Raw genomic sequence first — 11,356 nt, 5'->3', positions numbered from 1 at the left:
TCCTAGGGTTTGTGGTAATCAACTGTGCTCATCATCAGTTCGATGCTGGAAAGCACAGATTGGTGTCACAGAGAAAGGATTCAAGTCCTCATTTTGTTATTAACTGTGGGATCTTTGACAGGTAGGTGTGATCTTTGACTTGTATCCTTAGAGTCTTATAAGACAAAGTAAAGTAAAACCCATGAAATCAATTGGCATGCTGCCTGGCACCAAATAAACAATCCACAGATACTAGCTATTTTTCTTATTTGATTTTCCCAGGTAATCTTTGTGAACCAGAAACTGGGAACAGACTCTGCCTGGCTCAGGCGGCCAGCAGACAGAGTTATCATTCAGCATCTACATTTACCATTTGGGGCCATTCTTAAATAATGGATACTTTCCTAAATTTTTTTTTACATCATATAATCTAACCTTTACAGTAAACCTTAAATATTAAAATTTTAATTTAATATTATTATTATCTTATACACAGAAGATCAGAAATACTAAATGTTACCAAATGTGAAATGCCACTGGTTGGAAGGTGTGTCATTTTTTAAATTAACTATCGCAAAAGGAAATTAAAAACCTTGATAATTATATAACGGTAAGACTTCATCAGTTGCAAGACATTGGAATTTCAGAGACTTTTATTTATTTTTTTTTTATTTTTTTTTTATTGGTGTTCAATTTACTAACATACAGAATAACACCCAGTGCCCGTCACCCATTCACTCCCACCCCCCGCCCTCCTCCCCTTCTACCACCCCTAGTTCGTTTCCCAGAGTTAGCAGTCTTTATGTTCTGTCTCCCTTTCTGATATTTCCCACACATTTCTTCTCCCTTCCCTTATTTTCCCTTTCACTATTATTTATATTCCCCAAATGAATGAGAACATATAATGTTTGTCCTTCTCCGACTGACTTACTTCACTCAGCATAATACCCTCCAGTTCCATCCACGTTGAAGCAAGTGGTGGGTATTTGTCATTTCTAATAGCTGAGTAATATTCCATTGTATACATAGAGGGGGAAATGTGCCTTTAAAATCAATGAACTGGGCAGTCCAGGTGGCTCAGTGGTTTAGCACTTCCTTTGGCCCAGGGTGTGATCCTGGAGACCAGGGATGAGTCCCACATCGGGCTCCCTGCAGGAGCCTGCCTCTCTCTGCCTGTGTCTCTGCCTCTCTCTCTCTCTCTCTGTGTGTGTCTCATGAATAAATAAATAAATATTTTTTAAAAATTAAAAAAAAATAAAACCAATGAACTATATAGTAAGGAACTTGCCCAATCTCATGCGGAGTTGGCGGCAAAACTAGAATTTTAGTGCAAGGGACACCAGAGACTCCCAAGGTTTTTCTCCAAGTCACTGTTTATTCATCCTTATCAGTCCCGTTTCACACCCAGTGGGTCTTGGAGCAGCTCTGCCATCCTCTGGAAGCCCCGATCTGCTGCCCCAGGGCTTCCAGAGAGAGCCTCCAACTTGTGCTACCACTGGTTCCATGATGCTCCAGTTCTGAGCTCCTTGAACATGGAGAGCCAGACACACAGGAGTTTGGCTCACTGGTGCGGGCGCTGGTGGCTGGGCATTTCAGAAGTGAGTAGGAAGCAGGAGCTGCTGAGCACTTCATTGGTGCTGCCTAAAGTCCTTGAGTGGCAGCGAGTGTTCAACAAATGATCTCATTATTGCATCACTGTTGCTGTCAGCTTGCTAGCCTGTGATTAAAGTGGGCTGTGATTGGAGTGGGTTTTCGGCACTAGGGGATCCCCTTATCTCTGGCAGACACAGGCTTGTCTTTCTCTTTGAATATCTGGGACTGTGAGTACTCTCAAATTCCATGTGACTCTCAGTATTCCATCTTTTTGACTTTTGTGCTTTGAGGGAATAAATTGCTTCTACCCCTTCATTGATTCTGTTAAGATGGCAGGGAGAGGATTAGAACTTGGGTGGCAAATTCCGAAACAAGAGGTCTTAAGATTAAAAAAAAAAAGTAAAAGCTTTATTAATATAGAATGGCAACACAGAAACAGGTTGTACACTTGCATTTCATCTCACTCACAAATTTACCAGAATTAAAAAGTGAATATGAAATTATATTGCCTTTCAGAAAAAATGCAATTAGATTAAATCGGATTTCCGATTCTACCACTTTGGCAAGTCAGATCTTGCTAAGCGTCAGTCTTGCCATCTATCATTCAGAGAGTTGAATTAGACTCTCTTTCTAATCCTTCTTGGTCCCGACATTCCAATTCTCTGACACGTCTCACCTTACTGGGTTGGGCACCAATTATTATTGATTGCATCATTTCTTTTTTAAATTTTTTAATTTTTATTTTATTATTTTTTATAGACTTATTTTTTATTAGTGTTCAATCTGCCAACATATAGAATAACACCCAGTGCTCATCCTGTCTGATTGCATCATTTCTGTCTGCATAAACAGAAATGACTTGGGGATCACAACATTTTCACACCTTTCGTGGTATCACTGGAATCCTGAAATAGCCCAGGATCTCATCAAAGGCAATGTCCCTTAACATTTGCTTCAGAAAACCTGGTCACTGTGCTTTCCCACAGATGATCACAGAGCATTCTCCATCTATGCTTACACAGCCTTGACAAGGATTCTGATCCAGCAACATGAGTACAAGAACCACAGAGTAACCTCCTGCCATGGTGCTCTGGACCAGCCTGGACCTCTGGAGGCCATAGGACATCTTCCCTGAGGCTTCATGCAAAGCTTGACTTGTGCCCAATTTTCATCTCCCTTCTGAGGTCCCACCATGCCTTTGCACATGATTCTATCCTGGTGTGTGTGGTTGTCCATTTACACAGTGGTTTCCCCAAACAGTGTCAGCTGCTTGCAGCTTCAAAAACCACCGTTATCTCTGGATCCACAGAATCGACATGGTGCCTGGCACTACTGTGCAGATTAAGTGAACCCCTAAATATGAGGTAACCCTTGGTGGCATGGATGAGAGGAAGGGGCTTCCTCAGGATAGGTATCATGGGAACACTGCTGTGGGAAGAAGAAGGAAGACTTCAGAAGCAATTCCTAGATTATTTTCTACCTTTATCCTACCTGCTTTTGGGTCCTGTGTTTGTGTATGTGTGTTAATTTGACTGGGATTTCTCTTGCATTCTTGTCTCCAGGATGCTATGAGTGCATGTAGTACACGTCTCGAGAATTCGTTATCCAGCGTAGTGTGTTTATGTTGTAGTTCAGGATTTGCCTTTTGTTTTACTAAGTATTGACATCATGCTTCCCTGGAAGGAATTATCACTCTCTTTGAGAAGTTGTAGCAAAGGTCTTTTTATTTTTATTTTTTTAATAGCTTTGGATCTTCTTTTACCTCCTTTCAATTGGCTTCTCAAACAATGCTTAAATTATCCCACCATCTCCCTCTTTGACCTCTGCTTGCCTTTGTTTAATTTTTCCCTTATTTTCTCTGAGGATAAGGAATCCCCTTATTTTATCATCAACTTCTTTAAAAGATATTTTTTGATTAACTTAGTTATTTTAATACTTGAGTCATCTTGGCAATTCATCATTTATCCATGCTGCAAGTTCTTCTGATTTATTACCAGCCTTTGTAAGGCACATTTTCCCTTGTTCCCCACCCCCAGATTAATCCAAACCCATCTGTGAAAGTTGTTCCCGGACAGTTGGAACATTCCTATTTACTTGCTCCCTGTAGTGGCTGTAGGCAAAAGCTCTGGTACCCTGCCAGCCTTGCCCAGGGTGGCTGGTCAACCTACTTTAGCCTTCCTTGGATGCTGGCACTGCCAGGTGTGGGAAATATGAAGAGTGAAAAGAGTAGCATCTTCCTGGGTAGCATGCGGACTGTCCAAGTTCAGGAGTTAGGGCAAGTTTCCAGGTCAGAGATGCACCTCAGGCCATTGGATGCAAAGTGTGTATGATGCCAGCATCTGTCCCATTCTGTGAGCACACCCTGTCCACAGCCCATAACATACAGAAAACATCAGTCCTTTTGATCCAAGAACTGCATCAAATCATTTTGACCCTTTGAGGAAGATATGTAACCTGGGCCAAGTGGAGCCAGATGACTTCTTTTATTACCAGAGCATAAAGCAATATTAAATGATTTCATGAGTTGCAGCCAGAACATCTGTTATTAAACATTAGAAATCTGATTTATTCAATTATAACAAATTGGCACTCTGCCCTCTCTAAACAAATGCCTTGCCTTTGGGGCAAGAAAGTGTTGTTTGTCAGTTTTCTTTTTGAACATACCATCCTTTCCACATGTCATACGACTGCTCCTCTTTTCTCTGAGAGATGGCGTCCCTATCGAGGACAAGAACTTCCCTGGGCAGAGGAGTGGCAGAGGATATGCTCTACTGTTTCAAGGGGCAATGTAGTAGATAGGGAGCCATAAGGCCCCAGAAGGCAGACAGGTTGTCATAGGCGGGAAGAGAGCACAAAGGAGGGAATGCTCTTACATAGAACTCTGAAGGCTGGGATCCTGTGGTGGCTCAGTGGTTGAGCATCTGCCTCTGGCCCACGGCATGGTCCTGGAGTCCTGGGATCGAGTCCCACATCGGGCTCCTTACATGGAGCCTGCTTCTCCCTCTGCCTGTGCCTGTGCCTCTCTCTCTCTGTGTGTCTCTCATGAATAGGTAGATAAAATCTTAAAAAAAAAAAAAAAAAACTCTGAAGGCTATAAAACTGATCCATGGAGCTGCAAAGCAAGTGGGTTCTGTGTCTGTGCCTAACTCCTCCAAGTTGACCCAATTTTTCCTTCAGCTACCACTCCAGCACCCTTATTGGCACACTGTTCTATTCCATATAGCTGCCATCCCCAGACTTTGGAGAAAATTCTGCTCTTGAGTTCTTTATTTATCACAGATAATATAATATTTATCCGAGAAATGAGGACATCCAATCCTTGGGACATTAGCCTTTTGCATTGATCAGAGTAGTACATGGAAATTATGGTATTCTACTGGTGGGATTTCAGACTGTAGTCGTCAGGTAAGTGTTGCTGGGTGTTGGAGCTGGCAAAAGGGGCAAAAGGAGAAAATCCCTTGGAATATAAGGGCTTCTCAGAGTAATCCAGAGTCATCCATTCATTTTATGGTTCGTTTACATATCACTAACTAATTGGTTTTCAGACACGTACCTGTGCTAGTCACTGTGTTAAGTGTTGGGAAATGGACAATAAAAGTTAGAGAAGAGTTGATCCGTTAACTCAAGAAATCCACAATCCGATAAGAAAAGTACGATGCTGGCACAAACTTAAGGAGAAACTTATGAGTCATGGGAGAGTCACAGATAAAGGATCAGGGAAAGTTAAAGGGGAAAGAAAGAATACTTGAATGTTCCAGGAAGGGTTTCATGAGGGATGTGGAATTTGTGCTTGGCCTCAAGGCAGGATAGGGTGCTGGAAAACAGAAAGGAGAGACAGCACTTCTCATAAAAAGAACTCGTGGCTGGAAACAAGGCATAGGTATAGGGCACCATTAAGGCATGTTCGAGTATTGGCAAACACTTGGTTCCCTGAAACCCACAGTCCAAATGGAGGACTACTGGGAGATGAAGTTGGAGGACAGATTGGTGTCTATCTTGAAGGTCTTTATGTGCCTTGGCAAAGGTGTATTCAGTTGGCTGAAGCATTCTGACTGTGCAAATGGCAGTGCAATTCAAGAAGATTAATCTAAGACCATGAATAAATTGCAGTAGAGACACCTGGAAAAAAAATGCAGTTGAGAGAGAATAAAAACTTGCACTGGAGTAATTGGAATGGAGAAGAAGAGATGCACAGAGATTGACAACAGAGGTGCTGGTATGCTTTCGAGAGCTACGTGTTGTTATCAAAAGAGTGTGGGGCTTGGAATCAGACAGACTCTAAGATGACCTTCAGTTTGTTTTCACTCAGAACTATCTGGAGTAAGTCACAACTTTTCCAGGCCTTCCTGTCTTCCTTCCCAGCAATGCCCACTTGCATGTGTTATCCAAGGCTCATTTTATCCGGCCTGGGTTGTGGCAAGGCTCAGGTGCGATAATATATGTGGGAACACTTCATAAAGTCTGAAAAAACAAACCCAGAAGTTCATTGTGGTTACTTAGGTACTACCTGGATTTGTGGCATGAACAGAAGTGAAGGATCTCAGATGAACCTTGGGTTTTTGTACCAGGATGACTCTGAAGGTAGAGAGTCATATGTGGAACATGAAGGAGGAAGGGAAAGGAGGGTCCCCACTCACCTGGTACCTCAAAATAAACTCCAGCTGGATAAACATTACACTGTTAACTTGAAACCACTGAAGGGTATTTTATAACGTAACCACTGAGAAATTCTACCTAAGAATCAAGGGAAGCTTGAAACCAAAAAGGAAAAATATTAATATATTGGGCTGAACTAAAAATTACAACTTCTTTTTTTTTAAGATCTACTTATTTATTTGAGGTACAGTCAAGAGGAGGGACAAAGGGAGAGGGGGAGAGAAAGAATCTTCAAGTTGACTCCCTACTGAGCACAGACTGTCAAAGGGCTCGATCCCAAGACCCTGAGATCATGACCTGAGTCGAAATCAAGAGTTGGAGGCTTAACCCACGTGACCGAATGGGTTAAACTCTCAGGTTGTGATGTGGAGCCCTACATTGGATCCCACACTGGGCTCTGCACTGGGCGTGGAACCTGCTTAAGATTCTCTTTTCCCTCTCCTCTACCCCTCCTCCCTCTAAAAAAAAAGAAAAAAGAAAGAAAGAAAAGAAAAGAAAAGAAAAGAAAAGAAAAGAAAAGAAAAGAAAAGGAAGAAAAGAAAAAAGATACGATAACTTCTACATAACAAAAAGTAATAAATAGTATTGGAAGGTAAATAGTAAGCAGGAAAACTTGTTGGCCAAACAGGTGACTGACATGGAATAGATTTCTGAACACTTAAGAGGTTTACAAAACAATTAAAAGCATGAATGAGTGGCCACATAGAAAAAGAGGCAAAGGATGTAAATGAATAATTTATAAAAGGGGAAATACAAATGATGATCAACATATGAAAGAAAACCAATTATATCTTAATCAAAGATATTCAAATAAAATAAAGGGGTTTTTTTTCCTTGCTATATTGGGGATTCAATTAAAAAGATTGAGAATAATGTTTTTATGAAGGGTTGAGAAATGATTACTAATGTGTATTATTTGGGGTGTGGTTGAAATACGAAATATAGCAGTCTTTGTGGTGCTCAATTTGATGACTCACATTAGTAGGTATGGTGATGTATCCTTTCAGCAATCAGACCCACATCTGAGACTTTACGTGAAGAAGACAGATATATAGATGTGCAAATATAGATAAGTAAAGATGGTTCTTGCACTGTTTAAATTGGCAAATAATAGAAACAAATATTCATTAAATTAGGTGCATAAACTATGATATACCTAAAATTACCTTTAGCTTCTAAGGTTGATAACATGGATCTTTATTTATTTAAATGTAAAACTGTTCACATATTATTGAGTGAAGATGTGTAGTATTATCCCACTTAATTATAATATTACATGTACCTAAATATACCTAAATGTACATGTTTGTTTGTTTATGTATTGATACAAGACATACCTAGAGAGAAGTTCATTAAAATGTTACCAGTGTTTTTCTCTGGATCATAAGAATCCTGGTACATTTTTCTTTGTTGTTTCAACGTTTAAATTTTTAAAACATTTTTTGCCGGAACAACCACATTTTAAAAGAAAATACATAAAATAAATTAAGAGAAAAACCCAAAGAGGGAGAGAGGAAATAAAGGAGAGAAGGAGGGAGGGAAGAAGAGAAGAAAGAGGAGAAGGAGGTGTATTAAAATGTATACATGAGGTTTTAATTTATGGAGATGACTGAATGCCTATATGGAGAGACCAATGCGTTGAAATAAAAGCTTCTTACATACAATTTTCAAGATAAGGAGCCACACCATGTCCCACAAGGTCACAAAAGGAAGCACCAGATTTTTCCAGAAAGCAAAAGAAGTACTGAGGAGAAACCATGATCCAGAGCCTTTCCTGGGCTTTCTGAAGGCAAAACAGGGCAGGGCAGGACAGGAGAAGCAATTCATGTCTGGTGGTTGGACTAATGTCTACAGGCTCTGGGATATCGAAGCAGTCTCTAGCTACCTGGTACCTGGCCCTGGCTTGATTCAGGACAGGGGAAATGCTGGCTTGCTGCGTGTGAGTTAGATGAAGGAGGTGGCTGGGGGGATGCACTCAGGATCGGTTGGTTTGCGTGTGAAAGGTATGTTTGCAGGCAAGTTGTTTATTAGCTCTAGGAATTAACTAGTCCTGGAAAGGGCAGTATCTTCCTGGCCAGCTAGCTGCCCCCCTACACACACCTAATGTCAAAACATCATAAAATTTCAAACATGATTAATACAGGAGTGGGTGAATGGATAAAGGGAGAGAATGAATAGTTTGTGGGAGAAGGCCTTGAGAAGGTGGAAATGATGGATTCTGAGGGTAAATGTGGGGTAGGGGGTGGATCTCTTGCTTTGATCTCATAGAAAGGCAAGGCTTCCTCCAAGGATGAAGGGAAGAGGATGTGAGAAGCTACACTAGCTTCTGCTATACAAAGAGAGAGGCAAAAGGAACCCATCCTCAGATGACTTCAATTTTAGCAAAAAAGTAGCCTAAGTTATTTCTAGAAAATTATCAGGATAAAATTTGGAAAAGAATTAGAAAAAAAATGAGGTGGTTTTAAACAGTTTTTGGAGAAAATTCAGCATGTGATTTTCTAGGTGTGAATAAAAGTATATCCATTAGGATCCAGTGAGGGTCATATTCAGGCACAAAAAAAGAAAAAAACAAACAAACAAAAAAACAAAACCTGGGTTTTGACACAGGGTGAAGTTTGGATGTTTGCTCATCATGGAATAGACCTCTAGACTTTTTATCCTTACTTTTAAATATCAAATCCTTGAATAAAACAGTTTCTGCATCAGAAATTAGCTTCCCTTTTGGACCTGCCAAGATGATACAAGAACCTGTATTGTCTGCCATATGGGCAACTGTCTACCATGGTGATTGGCTCTTGAATCATTGTTAGCTGGAAGACCCACCCTTCTATGAGTCAACACCGCCCCCTACATATGCAGTGTAGGACATGGTAAATAAAAACCCACCTCCCAATGCCTGACATGACATGAGAAAGGGGTAAAAACACATTGTCTTATCACTTTCCCCAACATTCGATAGATATCCTGAACATTTTCACAGTTTTGTCTGTTTAAATCCTGCTCTGTAATGAAACCAGACCCCACATGGAATTCATATGGGCAGGAAATAAATTTGTTAATGAATGAATGAATGATTCCATTCTTTATTTCAATAGAGTTTTACTACAATATAGAAGATGACCTAATTATCATTGCTTTCTCTCTTTGTGCTTGGTTTAGTGACTGATGTCTCCAAATGCTTGAGTGAGGGCAGATGAAGGAGAGAAACATGAAACAGCCCCCAGATGTCAACTGATTGCACATGACAGCGCCTGGCTGTGTGAGGCGATAAATATATTCTGCCGACATCAGGCTGAGTAGCGCCAATGTGGACACATATTCAGAAAAACAACAAGCCAACGTGGTCATTTCTCTGGGCCTTGTCTCCTTTTTTTCCAACTCCACTGCATTCTTTACTCCTGATTTGGAGGCTATTTACAGTATATCTCAGGGAGCCAGCCCGCGGTGTTGACTCTACTTTCTTTTGGAAATATTAGAATTTGTCTCCTCAGGGAGTCAGAAGGATTGTTTGTTAGTTTAAAAATAAGTCATACATTTGATGATGATTGTGCAAGACTCTCTCCTCTTCCATGAAGTGTCCATCTCAGGGTTGGTGGAAAGGAAGAAGTCCACAGGGAGACCAGAGGCAGGACAGTTGTCTGTGGAGCACCATGTCTCTTATCTGGAGATGAAAGAGCCAAGAAAAGAAATATAACACGGAATAATACTGCAGGGTAACTGATTTTTTTTTTTTTTTTTTTTTACCAAGAAATGAAGTCAAAAGGGAAAAGAATTCTCCATTAGTGGGAGGGGATTAATACTTAAGCCAACTTTTCCCATAGTTTCTCCAGTGGATTCGTTGAAATGAAAACAGCAGGAAAAGCAAGCAGGAGTTGTACAATCAATACCTACAAAGATCCAAAACAGAGATTTTGAAAGTTTCAGCCCAGTTGAATAACTGTCTCATTCTGTGTCATGTCATCTAGACACTGATCTGGACCTTTAGTCTGATTGTATGATCAGATTTTATGATCATTTCATGTTTGAATCACACAGATAATCCCCGCTTTTTTTTCCAACCACACATTCTCTCTCTGAACAATCTTGTCCAAGCTCATAGCCCAACACCACATGTGGGATGATAAAACCTCACTTGTAAACTGTAGACTCCGTCTCCTTTCTGAGCTCTGACCATGTCTACAAAGGTATTCCTCATTGTCTCAGAGAGACCTTAAGCTTGTTCCCCAAACCAAATCCATCAGTTTGTGGCCTAAAACCAGTACCTCCGCCATCCTGATATCTTAGTAAATGGTCCCCAAGTCCCATCTTTCAAAGTCAAAAAATACCTGCACCACTACTAGAGTCATTGTCCTTAAGACTTGATCAGATCAGGTCTCTTTGAAAAAAAATGAAATACACATTTCAGTTTAGAATGAAGTCACAAGCTGTGCAGATTGTCTTTATTATCTCATTTGCATCTCCGGGGCATTCAATGCTGTTGGCTGCTGCCTCCTTCTTGGAACGCCTCCTTCATTCTTGTAACTTCCTACTCCTTCATCCATTCTCTTTGTGAGTTTCTTGTTTTGGCTCTTCTGTCTATTTCCCTGTAGTGATGCTATTCCCTGCTAAAGATATTAGGTAATCTCCTTTATCACTCTATATTAGAGTGCTTAAAAAACACCCTGAGGGCTTCCTATTTAGTAGATCCTGGATTTGTACTTTTGAGAAGTTTTCCAGGTGATTCTAGGTGGTTTGTGTAACACCATTTTATATCTAAGTTGCAAGGCAAACAAATGCAAGGTGATGCTATTTTATAGATGGAATGTATACTGTGCCTCTAAGCTGTGTTTTTCCTAATGGGACCAAATGGCTGAGACTGCCTAGATGTTCACCAAACCTATTTCCTCTTCTTCCAAGACATTCAGCTCCCTTGCAGTTCCTTGAAATCATGTGTCTGAGTTCTGGTTTGTGAATGGAAATTAATACACCCATAAAAACCTTCCATTTGTACTTCTCTGTGCTGTTTTCCTCTCCAGTTGTCTGAGTCAGTACCCATGGAACACTTGAAAGTCCTGAGCTGAAAGTTGCACAGTTCTGTTATCCTGGTTATTGACATACTGCATGGAAGAGGCTTTCCCTGCTGACCTCT

At 40.6% G+C, this 11,356-nt stretch overlaps 1 long non-coding RNA gene across 1 annotated transcript; it reads left to right on the top strand.

Moving 5' to 3' along the window:
• Positions 1-1,715: 1,715 nt before the first annotated feature.
• Positions 1,716-9,579, top strand: LOC140600738 (uncharacterized). The gene is made up of 2 exons (XR_012003905.1): positions 1,716-1,799; positions 9,388-9,579. It is a non-coding gene; the product is annotated as an uncharacterized lncRNA (long non-coding RNA).
• The last annotated feature ends 1,777 nt before the right edge of the window (positions 9,580-11,356 follow it).

Source organism: Canis lupus, chromosome 12 (genome assembly GCF_048164855.1).
Source record: "Canis lupus baileyi chromosome 12, mCanLup2.hap1, whole genome shotgun sequence".
Taxonomy (NCBI): domain Eukaryota; kingdom Metazoa; phylum Chordata; class Mammalia; order Carnivora; family Canidae; genus Canis; species Canis lupus.
This window is presented reverse-complemented; position numbering and strand designations above follow the sequence as displayed.